This window comes from Furipterus horrens, unplaced genomic scaffold (genome assembly GCF_987537825.1).
Source record: "Furipterus horrens unplaced genomic scaffold, mFurHor1.1.pri manual_scaffold_6, whole genome shotgun sequence".
Lineage (NCBI taxonomy): Eukaryota > Metazoa > Chordata > Mammalia > Chiroptera > Furipteridae > Furipterus > Furipterus horrens.
Genome location: NW_028327176.1, coordinates 83,109,036 through 83,128,519, shown reverse-complemented (window position 1 = coordinate 83,128,519; position 19,484 = coordinate 83,109,036). Strand labels below are relative to the sequence as shown.

The window sequence follows — 19,484 nt, the reverse complement described above, 5'->3', positions numbered from 1 at the left end:
AGTGCATATTTACAGTGTTTTAAATTTGTTTCACATTTCAGCACATACTAGTAATGAATGTATCTGTTGTATATATGTGACCTATGTTGTAATTTTTTTTGACTGTGACCTCTGCAGGGTTAAGAGAGTTCTGAGACAACATCAAGCATAATAACATTTGCATCATAGGGATACCAGAAGTGGAAGAGAGAGAGCAAAGAATCAAGAACGTATTTGAAAGAACAATGACTGAAAACTTCACTAACCTTGTGGAAAAAAAAGACACAAGTCCAGGAATTGCAGAGTCCCAAACAAGATGAATACAAATGGCACACACAAAGATACATCATAATTAAAATGGCAAAGGTTAAAGACAAAACTAGATTCTCAAAAGAAGAGAATGACAGTAAGGCTACCTTCAAGGGGGATCCCATAAGATTGTCAGCTGATTTTGCAACAGAAACATTTCAGGCCAGAAGGAATTGGCATGGAATATTCAAAGTGAGAAAAATCAAGGACCTACAACCAAGATTACTTTACCCAGCAAGTCTGTTATTTAAAATTGAATGAGACATAAAGAGCTTCCCAGACAAGAAAAAGCTAAAGGGGTTTATTACCACCAGTATAACAAGAAATGTTAAAGTGACTTCAAGGAGGAGAAGGAAGAGGAGAAAGGAGCATAAATATAAATAACAAAATGGGAATAACTACACACCTATCAATAATCACTTTAAATGTAAATGGATTAAATGTTCCAATCAAAAGACATAAGGTAGCTACATGGATAAACATTTGTTCACCCAACACAGGAGCACCTAAACATCTACTGATGAACATAAAGGGAAAAATTGTCAGTAATACAGTTATAGTAGGAAACTTTAACACCACGCTGACTGCAATAGATAAATCATCTAGACAGAAAATTAACAAGAAAATAGTGGCCTTAAGTAATACACTAGACCAGATGAATTTAGTTGATAATTTCAGAGCATTTTATCACAAAACAGCAGGATATACATTCTTTTCAGTGCACATGGAACATGTTCCAGGAGGGACCACAGGATAGACCACAACACAAATTCCAATGAAGTTAACACGATTATTCAATCGTATTCATACCTAGCATCTTCTTTGACCACAATGGTATACAACTAGATATCCATTACAAGAAAAAAGTTGAAAAACACACAAATACATGCAGGCTAAATAACAAGTTAATAAACAATGTATGTGTAAACAATCAGATCAAGGAAGATATCAAAAGATAGCTTGAGAATAATAAAAATAAAAAACACAATGACCTAAAATCTATGTGACACGGCGAAGGCAGTCCTAAGAGGGAAACTTTTAGCAATACAGATATACCTCAAAAAACAAGAAAAATCTGAAATAAACAATCTAACTTTACACCTGAAGAATGTATAAAAACAGCAACAACAAAGCAAGCTCAAAGTGAGTACAGAAAAGGAAATAATAAAGATCAGAATGAAAATAAACAAAATAGACTCTAAAAATATTACAAATGATAAATGAAATTAAGAGCTGGTTCTTTGAAAAGATAAACAAAATAGATTAACCGATTAACCTTTAACCAGGCTCATCAAGAAAAAAAAGTCCAAATACATAAAATCTGAAATGAAAGAGAAATGAAAACTTACATCACAGAAATACAAAGAATTATAAGAAACTACTATAATTAAATTACACATTCTAGAAGAAATAAATATATTCCTAGAAACATACAATTATCCAAAACTATTTCAAGAATAAACAGAAAATCTTAACAGAACCATAACTAGTAATAAAAATCAAATTAGTAATTAAAAAAAAAAAAAAACTCCCGAGAGATCCAAGACAGCGGAGGAGTAAGTGGAAGCTACACTGACCTCCTCCCAGGAACAGTCTGGATTTACAACCTAATTTTGGAGAAATCATCTGGAATAACCAACTGAACACTAACTGGAGAAAAGTCTTATAACCACGGAGAGACAGAAAAGGCTGCTACATCACAATGTGAGTGGTAGGGAGTGCGGAGACGTGAAAGATCTGGCTGGGCTCCCACAGGTGGCAGCTGAAGGGACTGAGAAACAGCTCAGCAGCCAGGGGTTCCCACTGAGAAGGGCAGGGTCTAAACCCCTAGCTGGGCTTCCCAGCCTACAGCAACAGAGTGGAAAGTAAAATAGTATCCAGCTGTGGAAAGTGAAAAGCCATAAAGTTTCTTGCTAGCTGGAGAGAAACAGCTGGAGAAAAAGAGCTCTTAAGCAAATCACATACAAAAATATTTTGGCCCCCACTTACTCTAGGCTCAAGCAGAGGGAAGGCAAAGAGGACTAGAGACACTTGGGGAGAATTTGGTGTGGTGGCTTTGAAGAAAGAACTGGGGGAGCAGCCAACCGGGTCCCAGTGCTGACTCATTCCCAATACTGCAGACAGACCATTCTCCTTCGAGTGGCATCAGCCTGAGGGAAGGAAAACCCTGCCTACAGGAATTAAGCTGCCACACCATCAGTCCTTAAGCCTGATGGCTAAAAACAGACTGAATAGACTAACAACTAAAGGAGACAGACAAAGGCAGTAGATTCCTGGTAATCTACAACAGGCTGTCCAGGGCCAGGCTGGTACACAATCTGACGCCACCAGGGGCAGATACAGGAAATGCAGATCAATCTAAGAACAGCAACAAACAATAAGAGTCACAAAAATGGGGAGACAGAGAAACAATTCCCCATCAAAAGGAAAAGAAAAATCCCCAGAAAGAGTGCTAAATGAAATAGAGGGAAGCAAACTATCAGACATGGAATTCAAAACATGGATTATGGGGAAGATCAATGAGCTCACTGAGCTCAAGGAGAACTACAAAGAACTCCAGGGAAACTACAAGGAACTTACTGAGAATTACACCAGCATGAAAAAGGACATATAAGCTATCAAAAAGAGCCAGGAGGAAATGAAGAATACAGTCTCTGAATTGGAGAACACAGTAGAAGGAATTAAAAGCAGACTAGAGGAAGCAGAAGATTGGATCAGTGAGCTGGAGGACTATGTAGACAAAAACTCCCAGACAGTATAACAAAATGAAAAAAGACTGAACAAGAATGAAGAGGTTTTAAGACAGCTGCAGGACAACATGAAACATAATAATAACCGTATCATAGGAATGCCAGAAGAAAAAGAAGAGGAACAAGGGATAGAAAACCTGATTGAAAAACTAATGACAGAAAACTTCCCTATCATGAGGAGAGAAAGAGTCATACAAATCCAGGAAGCACAGAGGGTCCCAATGAAGATGAACTTCAACAGGCCCACTTCAAGACACATCATAATTAAAATGACAACATTCAAAGACAAAGAGAGAATCCTAAAAGCAGCAAGAGAGAAACAGCAAATAACATACAAGGAAGTTCCAATAAGGCTATCATCAGATTTCTCAGCAGAAATACTACAAGCCAGAAGGGAATGGCAAAAAATACTCCAAGCAATGAAAATCAAAGGCCTACAACCAAGACTATTCTACCGAACAAGGCTCTCATTCAAAATGGTTGATGAAATAAAGAGTTTCCAAGACAAAAGAAGGCTAGAATAATACATCTCCACCAAACCAGCATTGCAAGAGATGCTAAAGGGTTTGCTTTAAGAAGATGAAGAAACAGAGACAAAGAGGAACACAAGTTCAAGGGGAAAATGACAATGAATAAGTACCTATCAGTAATAACCTTAAATGTAAATGGATTAAATGCTCTAATCAAAAGACACAGGGTAGCTGAATGAATTAGAAAGCATGACCCACATATATGCTGTCTACAAGAGACCCACCTTAGAACAAAAGATCTACACAGACTGAAAGTATTTCAAGAAAATGGACATAAAAAAAAGCTGAGGTAGCAATACTTATATCAGACAAGACAGATTTCACTGCAAAGGCCATAAAAAGAGACAAAGAAGGACATTTCAAATACTTACAGAAACAATCCATCAGGAAGATATAACCCTTGTGAACATATATGCACCCAACTTAGGAGCACCTAAATATGTAAGAAAATTTTGAAAGAATTCAGGAAAAATATAGACAGCAACACACTCATAGTAGGGGACTTTAACATCCCATTGTAAACAATGGACAGATCTTCGAAGCAAGGAAACACCGAAGATATTGAGGCATTGAACAACACTCTAGATCAAATGAACTTAATTGATATATATATAGAACGTTTCACCCCAAAGAAGCAAAATATACATTTTTTTCAACTGCACATAAAATATTTTCAAAGATAGACCACATGGTAGGACACAAAACAAACCTCAACAAATTCGAGAAAGTTGAAATTACGTCGTGTCTTCTCAGATCACAATGGCTTAAAAATGGAAATCAACCTCAAGGAAAAAACTCAAAAACATTCAAAATCATGGAGAATGAATAACATGCTATTAAATAATGAATGGGTTAACAATGACATCAAGGAAGAAATCAAGAAGTTTCTGGAAATGAATGATAATGAACACACAACAATCCAAAACCTATGGAATACAGCAAAAGCAGTCCTGAGAGGGAAGTTCATAGTAATACAGGCCTACCTACAAAAGATAGAAGAATCTCTAATAAAAAACTTAACCCTACAGCTACAAGAACTAGAGGAAGAACAACAACAAAACCCAGAGCGAGTAGAAGGAAGGAAATCATCAAGATCGGAGCAGAATTAAATGACATAGAGACTAAACAAACAATTCCAAAGATCAACAAAAGTAGGAGCTGGTTTTTTGAAAATATAAACAAAATTGATAAGCCTTTAATCAGGTTCATCAAGAAAAAAAGAAGTCCCCCCAAAATTAAAATCAGAAACGGAAGAGGAGAAAAAACAACCGATACCACAGAAATACAAAGGATTGTAAGAAATTATTATGAACAGCTGTATGGCAAGAAATTTGAAAACCTAGATGAAATAGACAAATTTCTGGAAACAAATAATCTTCCAAAACTGAATCAAGAAGAAGCAGAAAGCCTGAACAGACCAATAACAACTAGTAAGATTCAAGCAGTAATCAAAAATCTGCCGGCACACAAAAACCTTGGACCGGATGGCTTCACAGGTGAATTTTACAAAACATTTAGGAAATAACTAACTCCTATCCTCCTCAGAGTATTCCAAAAAATCCGAGGAAAGGGAAACTCCCTAACTCGTTCTATGAAGCCAGTATAACCCTAATTCCAAAACCAGGTCAAGACACAACAAAGAAAGAAAACTACTGGCCAATATTGCTGATGAATATAGATGCTAAAATCCTGAACAAAATATTGGCAAACCGGATCCAACAACACATTAGAAAGATTATACACCACGATCAAGTGGGATTCATTTCAGGGATGCAAGGATGGTTTAATATTTGCAAGTCAGTGAATTGGGATACACCACATAAACAAAATGAAAGACAAAAACCACATGATCATATCAACAGATGCTGAAAAAGCATTTGATAAAGTACAACATCCATTTATGATGAAAACACTCAACAAAATGGGAATAGAGGGAGCATACTGCAACATAATAAAGGCCATATACAAGAAACCTGAAGCCAACATCACACTCAATGGGCAAAAACTGAGAGCTTTCCCCCTGAGATCAGGACAAAACAAGGATGTCCACTCTCTCCACTTCTATCCAACATAGTCTTGGAAGTTCTAGACATAGCAATCAGACAACAAAGAGAAATAAAAGGCATCCAAATTGGAAAAGAGGAAGTAAAACTGTCATTATTTGCAGATGACAAGATAGGTACATAGAAAACCCTATAGACTCCACAAAAAAAAAAAAAACCTACTCAACTTAATAAGTGAATTCAGAAAAATAGCAGGGTACAAAGTCAATATTCAGAAATTGAAGGCATTTCTGTACACCAACAATAAAGTTTCAGAGATAGAAGCTAAAAGAAAAATTTCATTACCATAGTAACAAGAAAAATAAAGTACCTAGGAATAAACTTAACCAAGGAGGTAAAAGATTTGTACTCAAAAAACTACATAACACTGAAGAAAGAAATTTAAAAAGATACAAGTAAATGGAAGCATATACTATGTTCATGGATGGGAAAAATCAGCATCATTAAAATGTCCATACTAACCAAAGCAATTTACAGATTTAATGCAATCCCTATAAAATATCAATGACATATTTCACAGACCTAGAAGAAATACTTCAAAACTTTATAGGGAACCAGAAAAGAGCTCGAATAGCCACAGCAATCTTGAGGAAGAAGAACACAGTAGGAGGAATCACAATATCTGATATCAAACTATACTACAAGGCCACGGTAATCAAAACAGCCTGGTACTGGTATAAGAACAGACATATAGATCAATGGAACAGAATAGAGAGCCCAGAAATAAACCCAGGTCTATATGGTCAACTAATATTTCACAAAGGGAGAAGGAACATAAAAGGGAGTGAAAAGAACCTCTTCAACAAATGGTGTTGGGAGAACTGGACAGGGACATGCAAAAAAAATGAAACTAGACCACCAACTTACACCATACACCAGAATAAACTCAAGATGGATCAAAGACTTAAATGTAAGCTGTGGCACCATAAATGTCCTAGACGAAAACATAGGCAGGAAATTTTCAGATATCTCACGTAGCAACATTTTCAGTGATATATCTCCTAAGGCAAGGGAAATAAAGGAAAAAATAAACAAATGGGACTACATCAAACTAAAGAGTTTCTGCTCAGCAAAAGAAAACATCAGCAAGATGAAAAGGTAACCAACCGTATGGGAAAATATATTTGCCAATGATACCTCAGACAAGGGATTGATCTCCAAAATATATAAAGAACTTAAATGACTCAACACCAAGAAGACAGAAAACTCAATTAAAAAATGGGCAAAGATCCTAAACAAACATTTCTCCAAAAAGGACATACGGAGGGTCCATAGACATATGAAAGAATGCTCAACGTTACTAGTCATCAGAGAGATGCAAATAAAAACCACAATGAGATACCATCTCACACCAGTCAGAATGGCCATCATCAACAAATCAACAAAAAAGATGTGCTGGCAAGGATGCAGAGAAAAGGGAACCCTGGTGCATTGCTGGTGGGAATGCAGACTGGTGCAGCCACTATGGAAAACAATTTGGAATTTCCTCAAAAAACTAAAAATGGAACTGGCTTTTGAACCAGCAATTCCATTGCTAGGATTATATCCAAAAAAATCCTGAAACACCAATTCAAAGAACCTATGCACCCCTATGTTCATAGCAGCACTATTTACAATAGCCAAGTAAGTGCTGGAAACAACCTAAGTGCCCATCTATAGATGAGTGGATCAAAAAACTGTGGTACATTTACACAATGGAGTACTATGTAGCAGAAAGAAAGAAGGAAATTCTACCATTTGCAACAACATGGATGAAACTAGAGAGAATTATGCTTAGTGAAATAAGCCAGGCAATGAAAGAAAAATACCTTATGCTGTCACCTATTACAGGAGACTAATGAACAACACAAACAAATGAGCAAAATTGAACCAGAGGTATATTAACAAGGAATAGACTAGCAGTGAGAAGGGGGGGGGGAGGAAGAGAAGCTGGTAAGAAGGGGAAGGGTCTAGTCAAAGAACATGTATAAATGACCCATGGACATGGAAAACTGGGTGGGGACTTACTGTGGGAGAAGGGGTGGGCAGGGTGTGGGGAAGCAAAAAAGAAAAGAAGTGGGACAACTGCAATAGAAAAACAAACAAAAAATTTTTAGTGGGGGAAAAAAAGAAAATATAAGGAATGGAAATACAATTTCCATGAATATTAGAAGGACAAAGATTTTCCTTCACATTGTATATTATTCTCTCTATCTGATCTCTCCAGAATTTGGCATTCTGAAGAAGTAAGTAATGACATAAGGTTCTTTGCATAAAACTAGTAAGACCAGTTGTTAATAGAGGTTTTGTAGATCAAGATTTTGACTGGAATGTCACGTCTAAAGAAGACATGCTTGGACTCTGGTTGTTATCAAAAAGCCTTGAGGAACTAGGATTGACTTTTGAAGGTAATAAAAGTCGTTGAGAAAAAAGGCCTGGTACCTTGGTTGGTTGTGCGATTCAAGGCAATCTTTCCAGGGAAGGAATGAAGGTTGGTTTCCTGAAAGATGGCTAGAAGGGACCTTAAGACACAATGGAAAACCTGAAGGACTTGGAAAAGACAGGTGATTACAGGCAAAGCTGAATGGTGGGTATGTGGCTCAGCTTCTGTGCCCTGTAGGGCAGACTGAAGGTCACCCTAAATGTTTCTGGTGTAAGTTCCAGCAAAGCAGAATTAAAGATCATAAGTGATCATTTGCTGCTCTTGTTGTGTTCATGCAAATGAACAGGATAAATTAAAAATGGACTCAATGCAGTCCCTTTAATGACAAGGAGGGTAATTTTAAGGAGAAAAATCGTGATTCAAGAAAAATCACAATGCTCAGTGGTAGACTATAAAGTAGTGCAGCTAACCGCCATTCAAGTTTCTTTTCATTTAAAGTTTGTTGTTATTTGAAAGTTAAAATATGTCTGTGGTATCATCAAAGATGTTTAATTTACAGGCAAGAAGAATGTCTAACGCCTTGCAACTGGATGTCTTTCCAATAAGACAGTCTTACAGATTTAGAGACTTGTTTGTGGGTTATGTTGCATAAATTAACATGTGTTTTCTGTTTTCAAAGGGCATAAGCCTATGATCTCATTACCTGAGTTATTGTCTGTACGTATAGGCCTCACTTAATCCTGTCTACATCGCTGCCTCCTGAGACTGAATGGTTTGGCTGAGATAAGTGGCTGGGTTGGTGAAGTATGGGGTGGTCTGTGGGCTTCACTTTAAAACTGGTTTCTCTTTTCTATCCTAATGGCTTGGACAGAAAGGTCCCAGAGGTCTGAGATGGGGGAAACCTAAAATATTTCCCTCATCCCAAACTAAGTATAATAGGCTAAAGTGTTTTGGACAGGTGAGACATGCCTGGCACACCTTCCTCCTTTTTCTCCCTAATGTGGGACATTGAAAAATTAATACCTGCCTTTTGTCATCTAGTGGTTATGGATTGAATGATGTCTTTTAACCCTGTTGCCAAATCTGTTGCCTCCAGAATACAACAAGGATGCCAGCCTGTTAAACCAAGCATGCCATTGTCCAGAGACAGCCAACTGACCTGGAGTCTGCAAGATCCTTCACCATGTGGGAAGGCCACCATCTCCTCCACATCCCCATTCTTATGAGGGACTTCTGGACCCAAGGGTAGGTAGGACGACGACCGTGTGCAGCTTGAAGCAGCTAGAGGAGCACGAGACCTTCGCCCATCGTCCTTTATAAGATTATAAAAGGTCTTAAGTCTGAGATGGGAGGAGGTTGCTATTTTTTATTGAAAAAAAAATAATTTTTTTAAAAGAATAATATAGGAAAGGGTGAAGCCAAAGAACTTGTATGTATTACCCATGGGCATGGACTTGGGGGGGTGGATTTCTGGGGGAGGGATGGTGCTGGGCAGAGGGGAGCAAAGGGGAAAGAATTGGAACTATTGTAACAATATAATCAATAAAATATAATTAAAAAAGAAAACTCCCAACAGAAGTTTTAGATTGGATGGCTTCACAGGTGAATTTTACTAAACAGTCAAAGAATAATGAACACCTATATTTCTCAAATTATTGCAAACAGTTTCAAGAGGAGGAACTCCAGGTTATTTTATGAGGCCAGCATTACCCTGATTTTAAAAAGAGGGCATTACAAAAATATTATAGGTCAATATCCCTGATGAACATAGATGAAAAATCCTCAAAAAATATTAGCAAAATGAATATAGCAATACATTAAAAAGATCATAAATCCCACAATCAAGTGGGATTTATTCCTGTGATGTAGGATTTGTTCAGTATCAGCAAATCAATTAACGTGATACACCACATATTTACAATAAAAGGTGTAAATATTATGATCATATCAATAGATGCAGAAGAACATTTAACAAATCCTGGCACCATTTATAATAAAAACTCTCAGCGAACTGAGAATAGAGGAAATATACATCAACATAATTAATGTCACATATGAGAGATCCAATGGGGAAAATTTAAAAGCATTTTTCTTGAGATCAGGAATAAGACAAGGTTATCCACTTTCACCACTTTCATTCAACATAGTATTGGAAGTCCTAGCTGCAGCAATCAAATACAAAAAATAAATGAAAAACATCTAAATTGGAAAGAAAAAAAGTAAAACTGTAATTATTTTCAGATTATGTGGTAAATTAAAGTGAGAACCCTAAAGAGTCCACCAAGGACTTCCGGCCAAGATGGAGGCGTAAATACAAGCGCAGCTTCTTCTCACATCTAAGAAGAAATTTACAACCACTTCAAAACTAAAAAAAAAGAACAAAAAACCAGAAAATCAAAAAAATTAATACTACAGGGAAGTCCAGCAAGAGATAAAGAAGAAATAATCAACCAGAAAGGTAGGAGGGTCGGAGCTGGGATGGAGAGACAGAGGAGTGGAACAGCGGCTGCGGGGATGGTGCTTGGTGGCAGCATGGCTAGAGGCAGCACTGCTGGCAGGAGAGCGGTGGGCTGGCATGGCTAGCAGCAGCCCTGATGAAAAACAGAATCATACCATTTAAACCTGAGAACTGATCCCAGCCCCTAACTAGTCCACACAGTTTGCTTTTCCAGAGCCTGGGAAAAGAGAGTCGCATTGCTTCTGACTGTAAAAGAAAGTGGGGACTGGGGTGGAAGAAGAAGCTGCCAGTCTCTAAAAGGAGGCAGCTTGCTTAGTATGGGAAGGGGAAGAAGTGCCTGGAAAAGCTGTGCAACTGGCACTTTTCCCTCTCAGACTCCTCCCCCACATACAGCGCCAAAACGCGGTGAACTGGTTGCCAGCACTAATGAATACCTAAGGCTCTGCCCCCTATAATGTAAGAGGTGCAACAGCCCTTGCCCAAATCACAGAGGCAAACACAGAAAGATTAGGAGACAGAGAAGTACGACCCAGACGTGGGGACAGGTCAAGGTCCCAGTGACACAACTAAGCAATGGGCAGGTAGCACGCCTAATGGATGAGGAGATAGAGAGCTTAACAGATACACAGTTTAAGGCATTGGTGATTAGGGTGCTCACAGATTTGACAGCAAAGATTAAACAGGATGGGGAAAGAATGAAGGCTGTCCTGGCTGAAATGAAGGAAAATACATATGAAACAAGTGGTGAAGGAAAAAAAACCAGGGCTCAAATTAACAAATTGGAACATAAGGAAGAAACAGTCAACCAGTACAGAAAGAGGAAATGAGAATTTTAAAAAATGAGGAGAGGCTTAGAAACCTCTGGGATAGCTTTAAATGTGCCAACATTCGAATCATAGGGTTGCCAGAAGGTGAAGAGGGAGAGCAAGAAACTGAAAAGTTATGTGAAAAAATAACGAATGAAAACTTCTCTAATTTGGGGAAGGAAATGAACATACAGGTCCATGAAGCACAGAGAGTCCCAAACAAGCTGGACCTAGAGAGGACCACACCAAGACACATCATAATCAAAATAGCAAAGGTTAAGGATAAAAAGAGAATCTTAAAAGCATCAAGAAAGAAGAGGGGAATTATCTACAAAGGGGTACCTATAACACTGTCAGCTGATTTCTCAAAAGAAACTTTGCAGGCAAGAAGGGACTGGTAGAAAATATTCAAAGTGATGAAAAGCAAGGCCCTACAACCAAGATCACTCTCTCCAGCAAAGTTATCATTCAGAATGGAAGGGCAGAGTGAGTGCTTCCCAGACAAAGTAAAGCTAAAGGAGTTCATCATCACCAAGCCATTATTATATGAAATGTTAAAGGGACATATTTAAGAAAAAGGAGATCAAAAGTATGAACATTAAAATGACAACAGTATCACAACTATCAACAACAGAAGCTAGAGAATGGAAACAAAGGTAAACTAAGCAGACAACCAGAGTGGGAACAGAATCATAGGTATGGGGAGCATGTTGTGGGGAGGTCAGCTGGGAGGGGGGAGGGGAGAGGGAGGGTAATGGTGCAGGAATTAAGAAGCATAGTAGGAGGGTGGGGAATGGACAGGGGGATGTTGAGAAGAGCTTTATGCGCAATCCATGGACATGGACTAAGGGTGGAGAACTGCTGGAGGGAGGGCAGTTGCTGGGTGGAGAGAAGCAAAGGGAAAAGAAATTGAGACAACTGTAACAGCATAATCAATAAAACATAAAAAAAAAGAAAAAAATATTACACCAAAAATACTACCAGAACTGATAAGTTCAGTAATATAACAGGGTACAAAATTAATATTCAGAAGTTGGTTGTTTTTTATACATCGATACAAACTATCAGAAAAAGAGATTTAAAAACTATCCCATTTACATTTGCATCAGAAAATACCTAGAAATAAATTCAACCAAACAGGTAAAAAATTTGTACTTGGGAAATAGTAAGACATTGAATAAAGAAATAGAAGATACAAATAAATTGAAGCATAAACTGTGCTCATGAATAGAAAGAATTAACGTTATCAAAATGTAGATTCAATGAAAGTCCTGTCAAAATATTAATGGCATTTATCACAGAACTAAATAAAATAAATAATCCTAAAATTTATATGGAACAACAAAAGACTCTTAATAGCCACAGTAATCATGAGAAAGAAGAACAAAGCTGAGGCTATCGCACCACTGGATATCAAACTATCCTACAGGATTATAGTAATCAAAACAGTGTAGTACTGGCATAAAAATAGACACATAGATCAATGAAATAGAATAGAGAGACCAGAAATAAACCCATGTCTATATGGTCAATTAATATTTGACAAAGGAGCACTGGCTGGTGTGGCTCAGTGGACTGAGTGCCAGACTGTGAACAGAAAGATCGCCAGTTTGATTCCCAGTCAGAGAACATGCCTGGTTTGTGGGCCAGGTTCCCAGTTGGGGACATGTGAGAGGCAACCAGTCAATGTTTCTCTCACACATTGATGTTTCTCTCCTTCTCCCCACCACCTCTCTCTGAAAATAAATAAATAAAATATTTTTTTTAAGATTAAAAAAATATTTGACAAAGGAGGCAAGAACTTAAAATTGGACAAAGACAGTCCTGGCCAGTTGCTCAATTAGGTAGAACATCATCCCAATATGCTAAGGTTACAGTTTTGATTCCCAATCAGGGCACATAAAAGAATCAACCAATGAATGCATAAATAAGTAGAACAACAAATCAATGTTTCTCTCTCATCTCCCTCCCCTCTGAAATCAATAAATAAATTAAAAAGTATTAATCTTTATTTATTTATTTTTAATTTCTATTTTTATAGTTTATTTGTTTGTTTGTTTATTTTATTTTTAGAGCGATGGGAAAGGAGAAAGAGAAGGAGAGAAACATCACTGTGTGGTTGCCTCTCACTTGTGCCCCTGACTGGGGACCTGACGTGCAACTTAGTAATGTGCCCTGACTGGGAATTGAACCAGTGACACCTGGCTTGCAGGCCGACACTCAATCCACTGAGCCACAGCAGTCAGGGCTAGTATTAATCTTTAAATAAATAAATAAAGTGTTAGGGAAATTGGACAGATACATGCAAAAAAACCGAAACTACACCAGTTTCTTACACCATATGCAAGTATACACTTCAATGTGAGACCCAAAACCATAAAACTTCTAGAAGAAAATACAGGCAGTAAATTCTCTGATATTGCCCTTAATAATATTTTTCTGATATATTTCCTTGGGCAAGGGAAACAAACAAACAAAAATAAATAAACAAGTGGGATTGCACCAAAGTAAAAAATTTTTGCAAAGAAAATCACCAACAAAACAAAAAGACAGCCTATTTAGTTGGAGAAAATATTTGCCAATGATATATTCAATAAGGTGTTAATATCCAACATTTATTTAAAAACTCACACAACTTCACACAACTTAATACACACATACACACTCCAATTTTAAAAAGTGGGCAGAGGACCTGAATAGACACTCCTCCAAAAGGGACATATAGATGGCCAATAGACATATGAAAAGATGTTCAGTGTCACTAATATCAGAAAAATGCAAATTAAAACCACAATGAGATATCACCTCACACCTGTTAGAATGGCTACCATCAATATATCAACAAACAAATGTTGGTGAGGATGTGGAAAAAAAAAAAAGGAACCCTCCTGCACTGTTGGTGGGAATGCAGACTGGTGCAGCCACTGTAAAAAAACAATATGGTGGATCTTTAAAAAATTAAAAATATCACTATCTTATGAGGCAACTATTTCACTTCTGGGAATATATTTGAAAAAATCCAAAACAAAAGTTTGAAAATATATATGCAACCTTATGTTCATTGTAGCCTTATTAACAATGGTTAAGATATGGCCCTGACCAATGTGGTTCAGTGTCGACCCACAGACCAAAAGGTCTCCAGTTTGATTTCCAGTCAAGGCACATACCTGGGTTGCAGGTTTGGTTCCCCGTCAAGGTATGTATGAGAAGCGATCAATCAATGGTTCTCTCGCACATTGATGTTTTTCTCCCTTTCTCCCTCCCTTCCCCTCTTTCTAAAAATAACTACATAAAATCTTTAGACTAAAAAAACAATAGTTAAGATATGGAAGCAATAGATGTTTGGATAAAGCAGAGGTGGTACAGATATACAATGAAATATTATACAGCCATAAAAAAAGAATGGAATCTTACCATCTGGACCAGAGCATATTACTCTAAGTGAAATAAGTCAGACAGGGAAAGACCAATACCAATAGATTTAATTTATATATGGAATCTAAAGACCAAATAAACAAACAAAATGAAAACAGACTCATAGGTACAGAGAACAGACTGATTGTTGCCAGATGGAAGGAGGGTTGGAGCAATGGATGAAAAAGGTGAAGTACAAATTGGGCTTCTGGCCAAGACGGAGGCCTAGAGTAACATGCTCTGTCTCCTTTCACAACTAAGAAGGAATACAACTACCGCAAAACCAGAAATAACCAGAAGTTCCAGAAAATAAACCTACACAGCAGTCCAATATATGAAGTTATAAAGAAGTGGTGCTCATCTTGATGGGTAGGAGGGGTGAAGCCAGGGTGGAGAGGTCAAGCTGTGCTGGCAGCGGCAGCTGCAGTGATGGGCAGTGGGACTACGGTAAGCACAGACACCTATATTTAAGGGGAGGAGAGAAGCACGTGGGGAGCACCCCTAGCTGCAGACCAAACCCGTCAGCTCACAATTCCAATGCCAGGTAAGGCAGACCCCCATTGCCTCAGACTGTGAGGCCCAGAGGGCGTGGGGATGGAGGAGAAGGCTGCTGGTCTCTCAGCGGAGATAGAACAGCAGGAATCCATTTTGGACTTCTGCCCCCACACAAAGCGCCACAGTGTGGTGAGAAAGGTCTCCTGGTAGTGACAAGTGAATGGGGCTCCACCCCTTATAGCATAGGAGGTGTGACAGCCAAACCCAGGAAACAAAAGTAATCACAAAACTATCAGGATGGCACAGATCATGATAGAGATCCCAATCACAGAGCTGACCAGGCAGCAAATACATGATCTATCAGACCAGCAGGTAGGAAATCTTCCTGAGGCACAGTTCAGAGCTCTAGTTATAAGAAAGCTTATAGATCTAACAGCGGATCTTAAACAAGACAGGGAAGGAATGAAGGCTAGTCCTGCTGAAATGAATGAAAATACATATGAAACAAGTGGCGGGGGAAGGAAAACCAGGAATCAAATCAACAAATGGGAACATAGGGAAGGAACAAACAGTCAACCAGTGCAGAAAGAGGAAATGAAAAGTGAGGAAAATGAGGAGAGGCTCAGAAACCTACCGGACAGCTATAAGCAGGCAAACATTCGAATCATAGGTTGCCAGAAGGTGAAGAACTAGAATTGAAAAATTATGTGAAAAAATAATGAAGCAGAACTTCCCTAACTTGGGGAAAGAAATAGACTTACAGGTCCAGGAAGCACAGAGTTCCAAAAAAACTGGACCCAGGGAGAACCACACGAAGACACATTATAATCAAAATGTCAAAAATGAAGGATAAAGAGAGAATCTTAAAAGCATCAAGAGTGAAGAAGTGAACTATGTACAAAGGGGTCCCAAAAGACTTTCAGCTGATTTCTCAAAAGAAACTGCAGGCAAGAAGAGACTGGCAAGAAATATTCAAAGTAATGAAAAGTAAAAACTTACAGCCACGATTACTCTATCCAGCTAAGCTGTCATTCAGAATAGAAGGGCAGAGGAAGTGCTTCCAGGACAAAGTAAAACTGAAGGAGTTCATCAGACCCAAACCACTGTTATAAGAAATGTTAAAGGGACTTGTTTAGAAGAAAGAGGATCAAAACTATGAACATTAAAATGAAAAATGTATCACAACAACCAACAACAGAAGCTATGGAATCAAAACAAAGGCAAACTAAGTAGGCAATGAGAGTGGGAAGAGAATTATACGTTTGGGAAAAATGTTAGGGGAGGTCAGTGGGGAGGGGGAAGGGGGGAAAGCAAGGGAGATGGTACAGAAATTAAGAAGCATAGTAGGAGGGAGTGGAGTAGACAGGAAGATGTTGAGAAGTACTATATGCACAACCAATGGGCATGGACTCGGGGTGGGGGGACAACTGGAGGGAGTGGGGTCACTGGGTGGAGGGGAACAAAGGGAAAAGAAATTGGGACAACTGTAACAGCATAACCAATAAAGCATATTTTTTAAAAAATGAAGTACAAGTTGGTAGTTATAGAATAGTCATGGGGATATAAAGTACAGCATAGTGAATATAGTCAATACTACTGTAATGACTCTGTATGGAGTCAAGTGGGTACTGGACTTATTGGGGGAATCACATTGTAAATTACATAAATGTCTATTTACTGTGCTGTACACCTGAAACTAATATAAATAATATTGCATGTGAACTATAATTACAAAATAAAAAGTTTTTATAACATATCATGTCAGAACTTATTGAACTTTCAGGAGGTTTTCAATAATGCACTTAAACTGTATATCATGATTCATAAGTACCTCCAGCCTAACCCCTCCCCTAACCTGCCTTCTATTTTTCACTCTAGTAAGAGCACAATTGCATGTAAAATTCTCCATTCAGCATTTCATTTATCATCTTCTTGACCTGCTCTTCTTGTCCATTCTCACGAAATTGTCCTCAGCTTGCAGGGCCTCAAGTACCCTCTTTCCCAGAAAGCCTTTCTTGATACGCTACCTCTGCTACCTCCATTACCACACTAGTATAGATGGAACAGCCCTGATGCCACAGCTCAGTCATTGCACTTACCTCCACGAGTCACAGATCTTTTCAGGTATCTACCTATTCCTGCTGCTGACTGAGACCTTGATAGCCTTAGGTCATGCTTTATTTGCCTATTGTCACTGGCACCTAGAACAATCAGTGGCACAGGTGGCTGCCCAATAAATATCTGTTGAGGGACTAGTTTTGTCCCTTCTGAGAGCAACTCCTGCCTTTGTATTATCTTTTCCCACACAACCTGGCTCCAGACTCTCAATATAGGTCCCAGACGGTAGGAATTAAAAAACAAACAAACAAACAAAAAAACAAACAGACACTGTTATCAATGTCCTCCAGCCAAAGACCCCCAGAAACACACACCAGCGGTTGAACAAGTTGAGTTTACTTTTCTTCGCAGCAAGAGTGGATGCATACCACAAGGAACTGTGGGACATTTCAGTAAGAGAGTGTTAGGGGAAAAACCTATTATAAGATTTGGGCTTTGGTTTGGTGATTTGGGGAAGAGTCTAAGAAAGTAGGGATTTGCTCTAGATTTAATACGGTCAGAAAGCAGAGAACATTCTGACTAGATATCTCAGTTAATCCTATCTATAGGCAGGGAAAACTAGAATGAGAATAAAGCTGTAATTTATTTATTTTTAAGTAGCAATCATTCCTTTTGGCCAACAGAAAGGATATTTCTATTTTGTGGGTGTCAGAGTGACCTTGTTTTTGTCTGTGTTCACACAGAATTATGAACTAGACTTACTTTGCCTCATTTTTCATGGTGTCAGTGTAAAGTTATCTGAGGTTTTGTTCTGAAAGGTACTTTATGCCTAATAGAAGAATGACATGGTTTAGATCTTTAGTGTTAGGCCAGCTTCTGAATGTCCGAGGCTGCTTTTTTGTTGGTTTTTTTTTTCACTTTCTCAGTGTTTAGGTGGGCAATGAGAGAAAGGATAAATTGGTAGAGTCTCCAGTTTACCTGTGTCCAACAGCCAACCTAGTTATATAATCTCAGGTTACAGGACTAAGGCTTTCAGTCCTAGTAGTCACCACCCCCATGGCCATGGGAGGGGACAGGTGACCCTGAGTGCTGGTACATCTGAGTTGTGATTAGGGAGGAACCAGCTGTCTTGGGTGGCCTTGTCTGTGACCTCTCCCAGCCCGCTCCTCCCCAGGCAGCCTTATTCTCTCAGGGCAGACTGCAGCTTGCTTGCTTCACTGGGCTGTTTCTGTGAGTCATCCTGCTGGTATCACAGCCACCCAGTGACTCCCATACCTCCTCATTTGGATCCCGAGGAAAACCTATTAGATATGAATTCTTTGTTGGTTTTGTGACAGTGTCCTCAGACCAGAAGGGTTCAGCTCCCTGGACATCTAGGGCCTTTTGGGGTGATGATCTCATTCTTGCCATCAGTTTCTGGGATCCAGTGACTCACTGCAGGTGTCTGTCATCTGCACTTTCTGGGGATGCTCTCTAAGGACGTGGGGCTGTGACATTTTCTCTTTCAGTCCATTGCTTCTGACTTCTACTGAGTCCCCTTCCTCCACAGAGCCCTTAAGTTTCCTTCAAATCAACAGTTCTAGTGTTACTGTCTTCTGCCACTGCCTTCTTTATCCTTTTCTGCCAAAGGTGGCAGACCTCCTGTTAAAGGTTCCTCATCATCACACACACCACCCTCCAATGTCTGGCTTTCTTTTTCACTTCCTTCTGTCCTGCCCCACTTGCTTGCCCTTTCTCTTCCTTTAGGTTCAAATCTGATTTTTATCAGCTGTATTTGCTTGCCATAAGACATTGAACAAATCACTTAAGTCTCTGGGACTTCTGTTTTCTCATTTGTAAACTGTGGGTAATGATTATTATCTTTTTGTATTGTGTGTCGATTCACTTTGCTTCATTTTGTTTCTATTCGTTGGCAGCCGTCCATCTCGAGAGACGATGGTGTAGCTTCTTAAGAGTCTATCTGCACCGCCGAGAATGGCTGTGCAGTCCGACTCGGGAGTGACACGGTATCTGTCTCCTCCCGTGTTGAATCGACATCTTGCGATGACGCTGGAGTGTCCTCTCCAGTGAAGCTGAAGCTATAGAGCCTGGGCAGGGTGATATGGAGGGTCTGCTGTTGCCCATGCAGCAGACCCCCCCTCTCTTCGCAGCTGAAGGGTCCAAGGGAAAGACGGAGTCAATACAGCTTGGCTTCAGGTGCGCCGCAGGAGTTGCCGGTGTTGACTACAACGTCAAACCGCCTTAGGGACTCCGGCTCCGG

General features: G+C 39.0%; 1 long non-coding RNA gene across 2 annotated transcripts in view; it reads right to left on the bottom strand.

Annotated features, from left to right (window-relative positions):
- Positions 1 to 19,484, bottom strand: part of LOC150006650 (uncharacterized) — a 52,241-nt gene that overhangs the window by 20,072 nt on the left and 12,685 nt on the right. The window lies entirely within an intron of this gene.